Source organism: Cervus canadensis, chromosome 24 (assembly GCF_019320065.1).
Source record: "Cervus canadensis isolate Bull #8, Minnesota chromosome 24, ASM1932006v1, whole genome shotgun sequence".
NCBI lineage: Eukaryota > Metazoa > Chordata > Mammalia > Artiodactyla > Cervidae > Cervus > Cervus canadensis.
This window is the reverse complement of record NC_057409.1, coordinates 14255087-14267703: the sequence shown is the minus strand read 5'-3', so window position 1 is coordinate 14267703 and position 12617 is coordinate 14255087.

The following is a 12617-nucleotide window of genomic DNA, read 5'->3' as shown; positions in this document are numbered from 1 at the left end:
AATTAAAAATCCTGAGAGAATTGAAGAGATTAACTCCACCATTAATGACTTTGAATATGCAGACATAGTGATTTTTGTCACATGTATATCCATTCTTCAGACAAGATAGATGGTCTTGAAGAACACAGAATAATATTGTAAACTTAATCAGACAGTGACTCCAATTGCAAAAGCTGTTCCAGATGTGGTTTTGGGGGGAAAAGTATACCAGCACAACCCCCCAAACTTCATTGGAAAAAACCATGTATTTTTTTCCATTGTGGCAGAGAATAAAAGAAGCAGTTAGCTTTATAATCTTGCCCCAAAGAAAAGCCAACCCTTCTGCTCCAAGCCCTAATGTAGTCTACAGGAATTTTTACATTTTTACTCTGTTACCATCTGGACCATGCAGTCCAGTGCAGGAAACAGAAATCACTCCAGGTATTTCAAGCAGATCTTGCTTGCCCATAGCCACTGCTGCAGAAAAATGCCTTCTGCCTCACTTCTGTTTTCCTAAATCTCATCTAGAACCTTAGCTGCAAGGGAGTCTGGGAAATGTTTTTAGCTTTACAGCTCCTCAGGTAGAAAGATGGTGGCATAGATATCAAGAGTCAATCCACGTATCTGTCACTTCATCCCACAGGCAGCCATGCTGGAGGCCTCATATGGACAGAACACAAAACATGGAAAATAGCAGGTGCCAAAGGGTGTGAGATGAATCCAGTGAAAATATAATAGCCTGACACTACATTAAAACCCTAGAGTTTGTGGCCTGAACACATCAGGACATTTACTCCAAAGCAAAGGCCAAGGTTGCTGCACTTTAGACTTCCTTCCTCATAGAAGGAGCCTAGTACTTGATGGGTCTCTTTGGATTTGGGAGGAAACATACATCATGATTCACGCTGAGGAAGGTCCAAATAGTCAGGGCTATGTTCTTCCCAGTGGTCACGTATGGCTGTGAGAGCTGGACCATAAAGAAGACAGAGCACCAATGAATTGATGCCTTCGAACTGTGGTGTTGGAGAAGACTCTTGAGAGTCCCTTGGACAGCAAGATCAAACCAGTCAATCTTAAAGGAAATCAACCCTGAATATTCACTGGAAGGACTGATGCTGAAACTGAAACTCCAGTATTTTGATCACCTGATGCAAACAGCTGACTCAGTGGAAAAGTCCCTGATGCTGGGAAAAATTGAAGGTAGAAGAAGAAGAGGGCATCAGAGGATGAGATGGCTGGGTGGCATCACCGATGCAATGGATATGAACTTGGGCAAACTCCGGGAGATGGTGAGAGACAGGAAAGCCTGGCGTGCTGCAGTCCATGGGGTAGCAAAGAGTCAGACACGACCAGGCAACGGAACAACAACAACATACAGCATGACTGGGAAACTATTCCTACCCATCTACCAGTTTCCAGCTTTGAGGAAGGCACAGAGAAAGCAAAGTAAGAGTGGTCTCTCCAGTTGATTCAGGCTGCAGTGTAAGTAGTTCAGTCTTTTCATCCTGATGACCAAACAGATCAACAGCTCAAAGTGCCAGGTAAATTAGGATGCTCTAATTGCAAACAATGATAGAGGAAACTCTGTAGCCAGATCCTTAGGGTTTAGAGGTAAAGCCATGTTTCTTTCGGGCTACCCTAGTGGTTCAGTGGTAAAATAAAGAAAAACCCACCTGCAATTCAGGAGACGCAGGTTCAATCCCTGGGTCAGGAAGATCCCCTGGAGAAGGAAATGGCAACCCACTCTAGTATTCTAGCCTGGAAACTGCCATCGACTAAGCGACTAAACAACAATATCCTTTATTCATCAGAGAGTATTTCTCTTTTGTGAGCTAGCTCGTAAAGTTTTAATGGGCTCTGATAGACAGCACACCTGACCACAGGGCTCCAGATGACCTTGTGACCTGAGCTGCCCATTGTGAACTGGATGTTCTCTAATTAATTCTTATGCCTGCAATGCTTCAGGGGAAATGGTCCATGTAAAACCTGGCCCAAACAGACCTGTAGGGGCAATGTGTAGGTTGTCCCCCTCCCAGTGTACCCATTCCTGCCACATTGTTATGACAACTTCAACCCAGGAGATTGAGAAGGAAAAATGTAGAACTGCTTTATGCGTGGCTCTGTACAATGTGTAGGTATCAGCCAGAAATGTAGACTGCTGTGGCTGGGGCACCCCATTCAAGATGACCCTGAAGGAGAGCAGAGGAAGGAAATTGTCCTGTGGCAGAACATGGAGTAGAGCGTGTGGTTGTTTCTACTTTGTGAGACAAAGTTTGACCATAAAGAAGGCTGAGCACCAAAGAATTGATGTTTCGAATTGTGGTGCTGGACAAGACCCTTGAAAGCCCCTTGGAGAGCAAGGAGATCAATCAATCCTAAAGGAAATCAATCCTGAATATTCATTAGAAGGGCTGATGCTGTAACTGAAGCTCCAATACTTTGGCCACCTGATGCAAAGAGCTGACTCATTGGAAAAGACCCTGATGCTGGGAGGGATTAAAGGCAAAAGGAGAGAATGGCTGCAGAGGATGAGATGGTTAGACAGCATCACTGACAATGCACATGAATTTGAGCAAACTCTGGGAGATAGTGAAGGACAGGGAAGCCTGGCATGCTGCAGCCCATGGGGTCTCAAAGAGTCAGACACAACTTAGCAACTGAACAACAACCACAACTCAAAGGAGAGATGGCCTGAAATCAGGATCGACACTGAATCCCAGGTGATGGCTACTGAAGAAAACAAAATGAGAGTCTTGGGAACAAAAGCTGGGGACAGAGGAACGAGGATAGACCTGCTGAAATAGGCCCAGACCATATGTTCACAGCTGTGGCTGTGATTGCAACAAGGCTCCCTATACAGGAAAAACTATTAGAGGTTGGCTTTCAGATAGCAGACTGTGAAAGAGCAAGAAATGGTTTTATAGAAATGGCTATGTGGCCCCAAAGTCTAGTGGAGAAGAAAATCTCTCCCCAGTTAGAACTATAAGAAGTCTGTCTCATTGTCCCCTTTGCCTGGAGGGAGAGAAGACCTGAGCTCAGGATCTATACCAGGTCCTGGACTAATGATGTGAGTAGCTCTAAGTTTTAAAAATTAGAAGTTCATGAGAAAGAAGTTTGCAAAAGATAGATTTCTACGAATATCCAAAATCATAATACAGGAGTATGCCATATGAATACTCACCATGGGCCCCCAGTGGGGGGAAGTTTTTAATAACCAGAAAATAGGATGCTCTGTGGGTGTTAACTGGATGTTAACTGATGACCTTTTCCCCCGGCCAGTCCAGCTCTTGTTCAATGGGTTCACGCACAAAATACCATGATGACAGGGGTGGAGATTAGCCATGGGCTCAAGGATAGGAATATCCCTCACCAAGGGTGGTCAGGCAACCAACAGGACTGATGTCCAGTTTGCACAAAGCAGCTAACAGCCCTGGACCCTTGCATACATGCATGATAAGTCGCTTCAGTCATATCCAACTCTTTGCGACCCCATGGACTATAGCCTGCCAGGCTCCTTTGTCCATGGGATTCTCCAGGCAGGAATACTGGAGTGGGTTGCCATTTCCTTCTCCAGGGCATCTTCCTGACCCAGGGATCAAAACCGCATCTCTTATATCTCCAGCACTGGCAGGCGGGTTCTTTACTACTAGCACCACCTGGACCCTTGAACTAGTATCAGACCTTAAGGGGAGCAGCCAACTACTTGGGCAGATTGATTACAGAGGACTCCGTGATGGAGGCAGGAATTTGTCTCACTAGAAGAAGCACTTATTCTGGATATGGATCTGGATATGGATCTGCTTTCCTTGCCTCGAACGCCTCTGCCAGAACCTCCTCCACCTGTGGACTAAATGCACAGTCTTGATATCCTATACAGTATTGTTTCTGACCATGGAACTCACTTCACAAGAAAAGAAATGAGACAGGATTCACTGGCCTTGCTGTGTGCTTCATTAGCCAGCCTAGAATGGTAGAAAGGCCTATTAAAGGCCCAGATAAAGTACAAGCTGGTAGACAACACTTTGGGAGGTGGAGTACCATCTGCAAGATAGAGTAATCCTCTGAACTAGGGTACTGTCTCTCCTGTAGCCAGTCACAGAGTCTGAGAACCAAGGGGCTGGATGCAGGAGTGGCTTCTTCGAACAATGCAATTTTTTCCTCACTCAAAAATTATCTGTTTCTTGGGCTTCCCTGGTGGCTCAGTGGTAAAGAATCCACCTGCCAATGCAGGGGACACGAGTTCAATACCCGATCCAGGAAGATCCCATACACTGAGGAGCAACTGAGCTTATGTGCGACAACTACTGAGCCTGTGCTCCGGAGGCAGGGAGATGCAACTACTGAGCCCATGCGCTGCAACTACTGAGCCCACACCAACCCAGAGCCTGTGTTCTGCAACAAGAGAAGGCACCGTAGTGAGATGTCTTCCCACCGCAACTAGAGAGTAGCCCCCTCTCACCACAACCAGAGAAAAGCCCGAGCAGCAACGAAGACCCAGCGCAGCCAGCAATAAACAAATAAAATTATTTTAAAAATGACCTGTTTCTTGACCTCATGACTGCAGGGAAGCAAGGTATGTTAAAAAGCTTCTAGAGTCCAAGGAGGGGAATGCGTCCGCCAAGTGACACAATTTTTCCCCCCAAACTGGAAGCTGAAACTGCCACTCAGCCATTTTTAAGTAATTTTTTAAATATTTATTTTTATTTAATTTTTGGCTGTGTTGGGTCTTAGCTGTAGCTTGTGGGCTTCTCTCTAGTTGAGGCAGATGTGCTCAGAGGCTTCTCTCTAGTTGAGGCAGATGTGCTCAGAGGCTTCTCTCTAGTTGAGGCAGTCGTTGTGGCTTGTGGGCTGATTGCCCTGCACCATGTGGGGTGTGATCTCCACCAGGGATCGAACCCACACTTCCTGCATTGGAAGATGGGTTTCTTAACCACTAGACCACCACGGAAGTCCTGACTCAACCATTTTGAGTACCTCATACTCCTGAACAGACAAGCAGAAAAAGAAATCAAGGTATTTTGTAGGGTTCAGAACTGGCTATCAAGAGGAAATAAGTTGTTACCACACAATAGGGGCCAGAGGCTTAGGGACAGACACCTGCATTCGCTGAGAATCCTATTCCTACTACAAAGCCTGTGATTGAAGTTACTGCAAGACTGCTGCAGTTCTATACAAGAGAATCTGTCTGGTCTGTGGGCACAGAACTTTACTACATTGCTGACCGAAGGCAGAAGGAACCTGGAATAGTTAAGAAGGAAAATCATAAATACAAGATCAACTTTTGAATAAGTCAAAGAGGGACTTCCCCCGTGGCCCAGTGGTTAAGACTTTGCGCTTCCAAGGCAGGGGCGCATGTTCCATTCCTGGAGGGAGAACTAAGATTCCACATACAGCACAGCGTAGCCAAAAATAATAATACTAATAAATTAATCAAGGAGGTGAAGATTATAGCCTCTACTTGATCTTCCTTCCTCAGTGTACATATTTAACATTTTTACATACATTTTCTTCTTGCTTCTCTCTTTTCCCCACTTCTGTCTCTTTGTGATTGTATATTGAGACTACCTTCACCATGCAGTCATAGATCACAGATTTTCAAGAAGGGATTGAGAAAAAGCTAGAGGGGGGACATCAAGGCATTGGGATGCCTTTCCTGGAGGGTTAAGAGTGTTTTTAATTACAGGAATAACAACCGCTTTCTACTCCTTGGGGAGTAAGTTCCCAGTTTGGGACACAGAGATATATGTTTGGCAGGAAATGGGGTACATAGACAGTTAATGTTTGAGCCATCCACACTGTAGAGAGGAAAAGACTCCCTCTACCTCCCAGGTTCCATAGCTGGGTCTATGAAATAAACTGATAACAGGTGGATTAACAGGAGAAAAGATATACAAACATTCATTTTTAATATTGGGTACATGGGACATAGCAGGGGAAAAAAATAGTAAATACCAAAAAAAGGGGGGGTGGGAATTAAAAGATTATACACTGACTTAGGGCTTTCCCAGTGGCTCAGTGGTAAAGAATCCACCTGTCAATGCAGGAGAGACACTGGTTCAATTGCTGATCGGGGAAGATCCTACACGCCGTGGAGCAAGTAAACCTGTGTACCACAACTACTGAACCTGTGCTCTAGAGCCTGGAAACTGCAACTGCTGAGCCCACGTGCCTCAACTTCTGAAGCCCACACACCCTAGAGCCAGTGCTCCACAAGAGAAGCCACTGCAATGAGAAGCCCGTGCACCACAATGGAGTATAGCCCCCACTCGCCGCTACTAGAGAAAAGCCCATGCAGCAATGATGACCCAGCACAGCCAAAAATAAAAAAAGGAAACTTTAAAATATTATACACTCACTTAATAAGGAGACACTTAGGGGGAAAAGTAAATGATTTGGGGGAAAAGATGAATGGGCCCTCAGAAGAATATATGATACAACAGATGTGACAGTTTGTGACAGTCTGTCTGGGAATGGGGCCAACTTCTAGTCTCTTCCCTGGGATTTATGAAAACTGAGTTCCTTTAAGAGAATTTGTCCTTAAGCAGATGAAGTTCAGAGAGCTTTTTCCTGAATCTGTCATTTTTCAAGTGCCTTCAATGCAAAATAATCAATATTCCAAGGCAACATATTTTAGGCTGACATTTCCTGAACTCCTTCAGCATCCAACCCCAGTCTCCATTTGGGGAAAAACCCTCAATGTCTGTTACAGTCACTGTAGGGAGGAAACGCTAGTTCTCACCTCCCACTGCTGTGTCCTTCTACAGAAGTAGAGCAGACTAGCTCTTTCGTCTGCCCACTCTCAGATACAGCCATGGAGCAAGCTTATGATGTCCCAAGTCCCAAGAACAGCGATGAAAGCAGCTGGAATATGTTATTACTGCTCTTGTGTTTTTCAACACCGGAAAAGGGCACAGAAAGATAAGCTGGCTTGCTTCCCTGAGTCAGTCCACAGCGCCACCTTCTGGAAGCCTTGGTGACAACCACCCTGGTAGCCAAAGGCATCTGCTCTTTTGCAGAAACATCATTTGCCCTGGTTGGTTGGTTTGTTTCTTTTAATTTACTTTCTAAAAATTAATTTTATTTATTTATTTTTGGTTGCTTGAGTCTTGGTTCCTGAGCGGGGGCTTTCTCTAGCTGTGGACAAGTGGGGGTTACTCTCTAGTTGTGGTATGCAGGCTTCTCACTGCAGTGGCTTCTCTTGTTGCAGTGTGGGCTCTAGAGAACCAGGCTTCAGCAGCCGCGGTGCAAGGGTTCAGTAGTTGTAATTCCTGAGTTTGAGAGCACAGGCTCAATAGTTGTGGCACATGGGCTTAATTGTCCCAAGGCATGTGGAATCTTCCCAGACCAGGGATCAAACCCTAGTCTCCTGCATTGGCAGGCAGATTCTTAACCACTGGACCACCAGGGAAGTCTCCTTTTGTAAATTTCAAAGTGATGCATAGACTTATCAGAGGCTGGAAGGAACAGGGTTCTGCCCAAGATCACACAACACAACATGTTAGGAGTACAACTAAGACCAGAGGTGTACCCAGAAAAGTTTAACAACTGGCTTGGGGGCAGGGCACATAGTTTGTAACGTCTGTAGATTTGATGATGTAAACACTCCCACCTTCGTCGATTTTAAACTATCAATGTGATATCACCTAATGTAGAGTTGGAAAGAGATTACAGTAAGTCACACACCATTACTTGGCATTTTCTCCACATAGATATAAAAAATGTAAGTTATTTCAAAGGCATAGATGATAGCAAAATGTTTAAAAATATGAGTTTGAGGCATTTATTGCCTTGTTTTTATATCATTTTGGTTTTGTTTTTATATCATTTATTTAATTTTCAGTTTCTGTAATTTACATTTTTGTAATGGCTGTGTTCGGGCTCAGTGGTAAAGAATCCGTCTACCAATGCAGGGGTTGCAGATCCAACCCCTGGGTTAGGAAGATCCCCTGGGGAAGGAAATGGCAACCCTGGACTCTTGCCTGGGAAATCCCATGGACAGAGGAGCCTGGCAGGCTATAGTCCATGGGGTCGCAAACAGTCAGACATGACATGGTGACTAAACAACAACCATGGCTGTGTTCAACAACCAGCATACTCAGCACTAGAAGGCTGAACCAGAAACTTTCTGCTGGCTTTTAGACATGCCCTGTGCTGCTTCCATCAGCAGCTTGAAAGTAAAGTGGCTCCATCGTGTCCGACTCTCTGCGACCCCATGGACTGTAGCCTACCAGGTTCCTCCATCCATGGGATTTTCCATGGCAAGAGTCCTGGAGTGGGTAGCCATTTCCTTCTCCAGGAGATCTTCCCGACCCAGGGATTGAACCCGGGTCTCCCGCATTGTAGGCAGGCGCTTTACCATCTGGGCCACCAGGGAAGTCGACCAGCAGCTTAGGCATTTTCATTTTGCACTGGGTCCTACAATTTATGCAGCTAGTCCTGCAGCCAACTCTATGCTGGATTTCCACAGCAGAACCAGGGCAGGCTTTGGAAACTTCACTTCCAAGGATCATCCTGGGCCTGGCTCCCTTCCACTGGGGAAGCCCAGACTGTCTAGAGGAACCAACCAGAAGGGCATCCTAGTATCACTCCCGTCAGCCCTGCTGGAGACGGAAAGCCAACTTCACTTGAATGAGTCCACAGCACCATCTGGTGGCAGCTGTGTGTTAGGGCTCCCTGGGAGCCAAAGCTGGGAGGCTCCTGGGACAAGAATTGTCCACTAAGAAGGATCCAGCAGGGCAGGAGAGGAGACGTGGGTCAAACGAGGCTCTGAGGGTCAGGGACAGGGTGAAATGATGCATTCATACTTCACCTTAGAATTAGAAGAAAACTCAGATGTCCCTAGGATGATGAAAAAACAATGCCAAAAAGGGAAATGTGACCAATGCTCATAACCCAGGATTAAAATCTACTTCTCCTGGATCTCAATCTAGCGATCTTTAACATTCCATTTAGTTCAACAGATGCTTTTGAGTCCTCTAACCGTGCCTAGGACAAGGGTGAAGGACTAAGACAATAATAATTACCATATTAAGGACTTTCATATGACATGTTAGGGGCTTTTTTCATTTTGTTTTTATGGTTTGTGTTTTTTTTTTTCCAGCCAAGCCTCAAGGCTTGTGGGAACTTAGTTCCCCAACCAGGGGTTGAAACAGAGCCCTACAGTAGTGATGGTACAGAGTCCTAAACACTGGACTGGCAGGGGATTCCCTGTATTTTACTTATTTTACTTAATTCTCACAACAACCAGGAGTTGTATCCACATTTTAATGATGAAGGCACTAAAGTGAGGGGAAGTTAACTTGCCCAAGGCCATGTTGCTGGGAAGTGACTGGGCTGGGATTTGAATCCAGATCTGCTTGATGTCATTCAAGGGAGCCAAGGCTCAGGGTGCAGGGAAGGACAGATGGGGAAGACCAAAGAGATCCAAGAAGGTCCCACTCAGTCCACACACACAGAGGCCCTCACGCGCGAGTCCTGTGCTAGGCCTGGGGATGGCAGGGTGGGAGGAGAAGACACAGTTCCCGTCTGTCTGCAGCTCGTGGCTGGGTGGGGAGGCAAGAAATGAGCCTGGACGAAGTGAAGGAATATGCTATGGTCAGAAACTTGATTTTATCAAAAAGCCTTGGGTTCAAATCAGAGTTCTGCCATTTCCCAGCTGTAGTTCATCTCACTCCATCTCTCTGAATCTCATCTTCTTCCACTACAAAACAGAGATCAAAAATATTTCCTACCTCATAGGACAATTGGGAAGATAACATAAGGAACACTGTGTAAGATGATCACCTGATTAATAAATAGCACCATTAGTGTGTGGTCACTAGATCACATTGCCTTCACAGCACAAGTCATTTCCTTATTCTAAAACCTCTGGTGGGGACATCCCTGGTGGCCTAGTGGTTAATAATCCATGCTCCCATTGCAGGGGATGCCCGTTTGATCCCTGGTCGGGGAATTAAGGTCCCACAGGCTGCATGGTATGGTCAAAAAAAATTTTTTAAACACTTAATAGAACTAAATTTTAAAAGCTCTGGTAACTCTCCTCTCTATCCATGGATTAGGTTTGAATTTTTAGTTGTTCATCCAAGGTTCTCAGGAGTAAAGGAGTTAATGATCTTTACAACCTCATCTCCATCTTCTCTTTTCAATTTTCTCTTTAGACAGTCCAGCTTGCTCCCAATTAGACTTGTCTTTGTCTTTACTCTCTTTACATGTTCTATTTCACCTGCCCTACCAATATTCCATTCCAGGCACCGTTCTGGGCACATGAATATCTGGGGGAAGAGCATTCTAAGCAGAGGGAACAGGAAGTTCAAAGGCCCTGAGTCAGGAGAGTGCTGGAAATTTTCAAGGCCACTGCAGCTGGAATAGAGGGAATGAGAGGCCTAGTAGATCAAGATCAGATCAACTTCAAGGAAATTGTGAGGCTGTAGTGGCTTTTCCTCTGAGTGGAAAAAGAAGACATTGGAGATTTCTGAGCAAAAGACTGTGGCCTTTTCAGATTCAAACTCTGAATCCATTAAACAATAACATCCCATTCCCATCTCCCCCTGGCCCCTGGTAACCACCATTCTATAATCTGCCTCTATGAATTTAACTATTCAAAGCATCTCATGTAAGTAGAATATTACAATATTTGTCCTTTTGTGACTGGCTTATTTCATTTGGTATAATGTCTTCATGGTTCTTACATGTTATAGCATGTGTCAGAATTTCCTTCCTTTTTAAAGCTAAATAATACTCCAACATGTATATGTGTATACCACATCTTGTTTATCCATTTATATGTCAAGCAATACTTGGGTTGCTTTCACTTCTTGGCTTTTGTGAATAACGCAGCTGTGAATATGGGCATATAAGTATCTGCTTGAATTTCTGCTTTCAATTCTCTGGGATATATACCTAGAAATGGAATTGTTAGATCACATGGTAGTTCTGTTTAATTTTTTGCAGAACCACCATACTGTTTTCCACAGTAGCTGCACCACTTTACATGACCACTGTCATATGCTTTTTAAAAGACTGCCTTCAGGATGAACTAAGACTAGACTAATAGAAGGCAAGAGATACCAGTAATCCAGGTGTGAGATGACAGTGGTTTGGACCTACATAGTGGCAATGGAGGTGCTGAGAGGCTACTAGATTTTGATTTTGATTTAAAGGTAGCACCAACTAGATTTGCCAAGGAATTATCTTTTGAGTATGAAAAAAAAGTGAGGAATCAAATTGTCTCCCAGGTCTACTTTGAGCAAGTAGAGGGATACAGTTGCTGTTTACAGCTTTGGAGAAGTTTGCAGGAAGTTGGGGCAGATACATCAGGAGTTTGGGAACACGTTAAGTTAATATGTCTATCATACAACCAAATACAGATAACGATCTCGGTATTCAGAGAACACATGTCGGTTGGAGAGAAAATTCAGAGAATTGTCAGTGTATAAATGGCATTTAAAATCATGTGGCCTGATGACACCATCTGGGGAAACGATGACAGAGATCGAAAAGGAGAGGGTCCAGGACTGAGCCCTAGGACATTCTAGGGACAAGAAGTAGGTGTGAAAACAAAACAGCAAAGAACACCGAGAAGGAGACACCAAAGAAGTAGGAGGAAATTCAGAAGGGCAAGATGTCCTGGAAGCAGGTAAAGAAAATGTCTGAAGAATGAAAGTGATCAATTGTGTTAAACAAGGTTCAAATAAGATAAGAATTGCAAATTGGCCACTGCTCTTGGTACCCTAACAAACTTAATTCAAATGACTGTGGAGAGGCAAAAACCTCACTGAAGTGAGATCAAGAGAAAATGGGGACATGTGAATATAGGGAATGCTTCCAGGAGTTTTGCTGTAAAGGGGAGTAGGGAAATGGTGATGGGTCAAGAGAGGGTTAGTTTTTTGTTTGCTTGCTATGAAGATGGAAGAAATAATAGCATGCATGATGACAGAAATAATCTTGGGAAAAGGGAAATAAAATGGAGTGGGGGAAAAGAATTATTATAGCTACACCCATAGACAAGAGACAGTGGATAGATAACTATCCAGGCACCTACTGAAGAGCACACGGAACTCTACTCAGTACTCTGAAATGACCCATATAAGAAAAGAACCCAAAAAAGAGTGGATATATATGTATATATATGGGGTCTTCCAGGTGGCATAATGGTAAAGAATCCACCTGCCAGTGCAGGAGACCCAGGAGATGTGGGTTGGATCCCAGCCCATTCTTGCCTGGAAAATTTCATGGACAGAACACCCTGGCAGGCTACATTCCATGGGGTCACACGACTGAGCAACTGAACACAAACGTATAACTTATTCACTCTGCTGTACAGCGGAAACTAACACAAGATTATAAATCAACTACACTCCAGTAAAAAATTTTTTAAATTAAAGAGAGGACGGGATCTAGGCCAAAGTGTGAGAGCACAGATGCAGGCAGGTAGCAGATGAGGCGGTAAGTGAAACGGAGGCCTCATTCGGGAAGTTACCACACACACACACAAAATCTTCCTCCTCCAAACACACACACACACACACACTTCACACACAAAATCTTCCTCCTCCAAACACACACACACACACACACACACACTCGGGAAGTTACCACACACACACACAAAATCTTCCTCCTCCAAACACACACACACA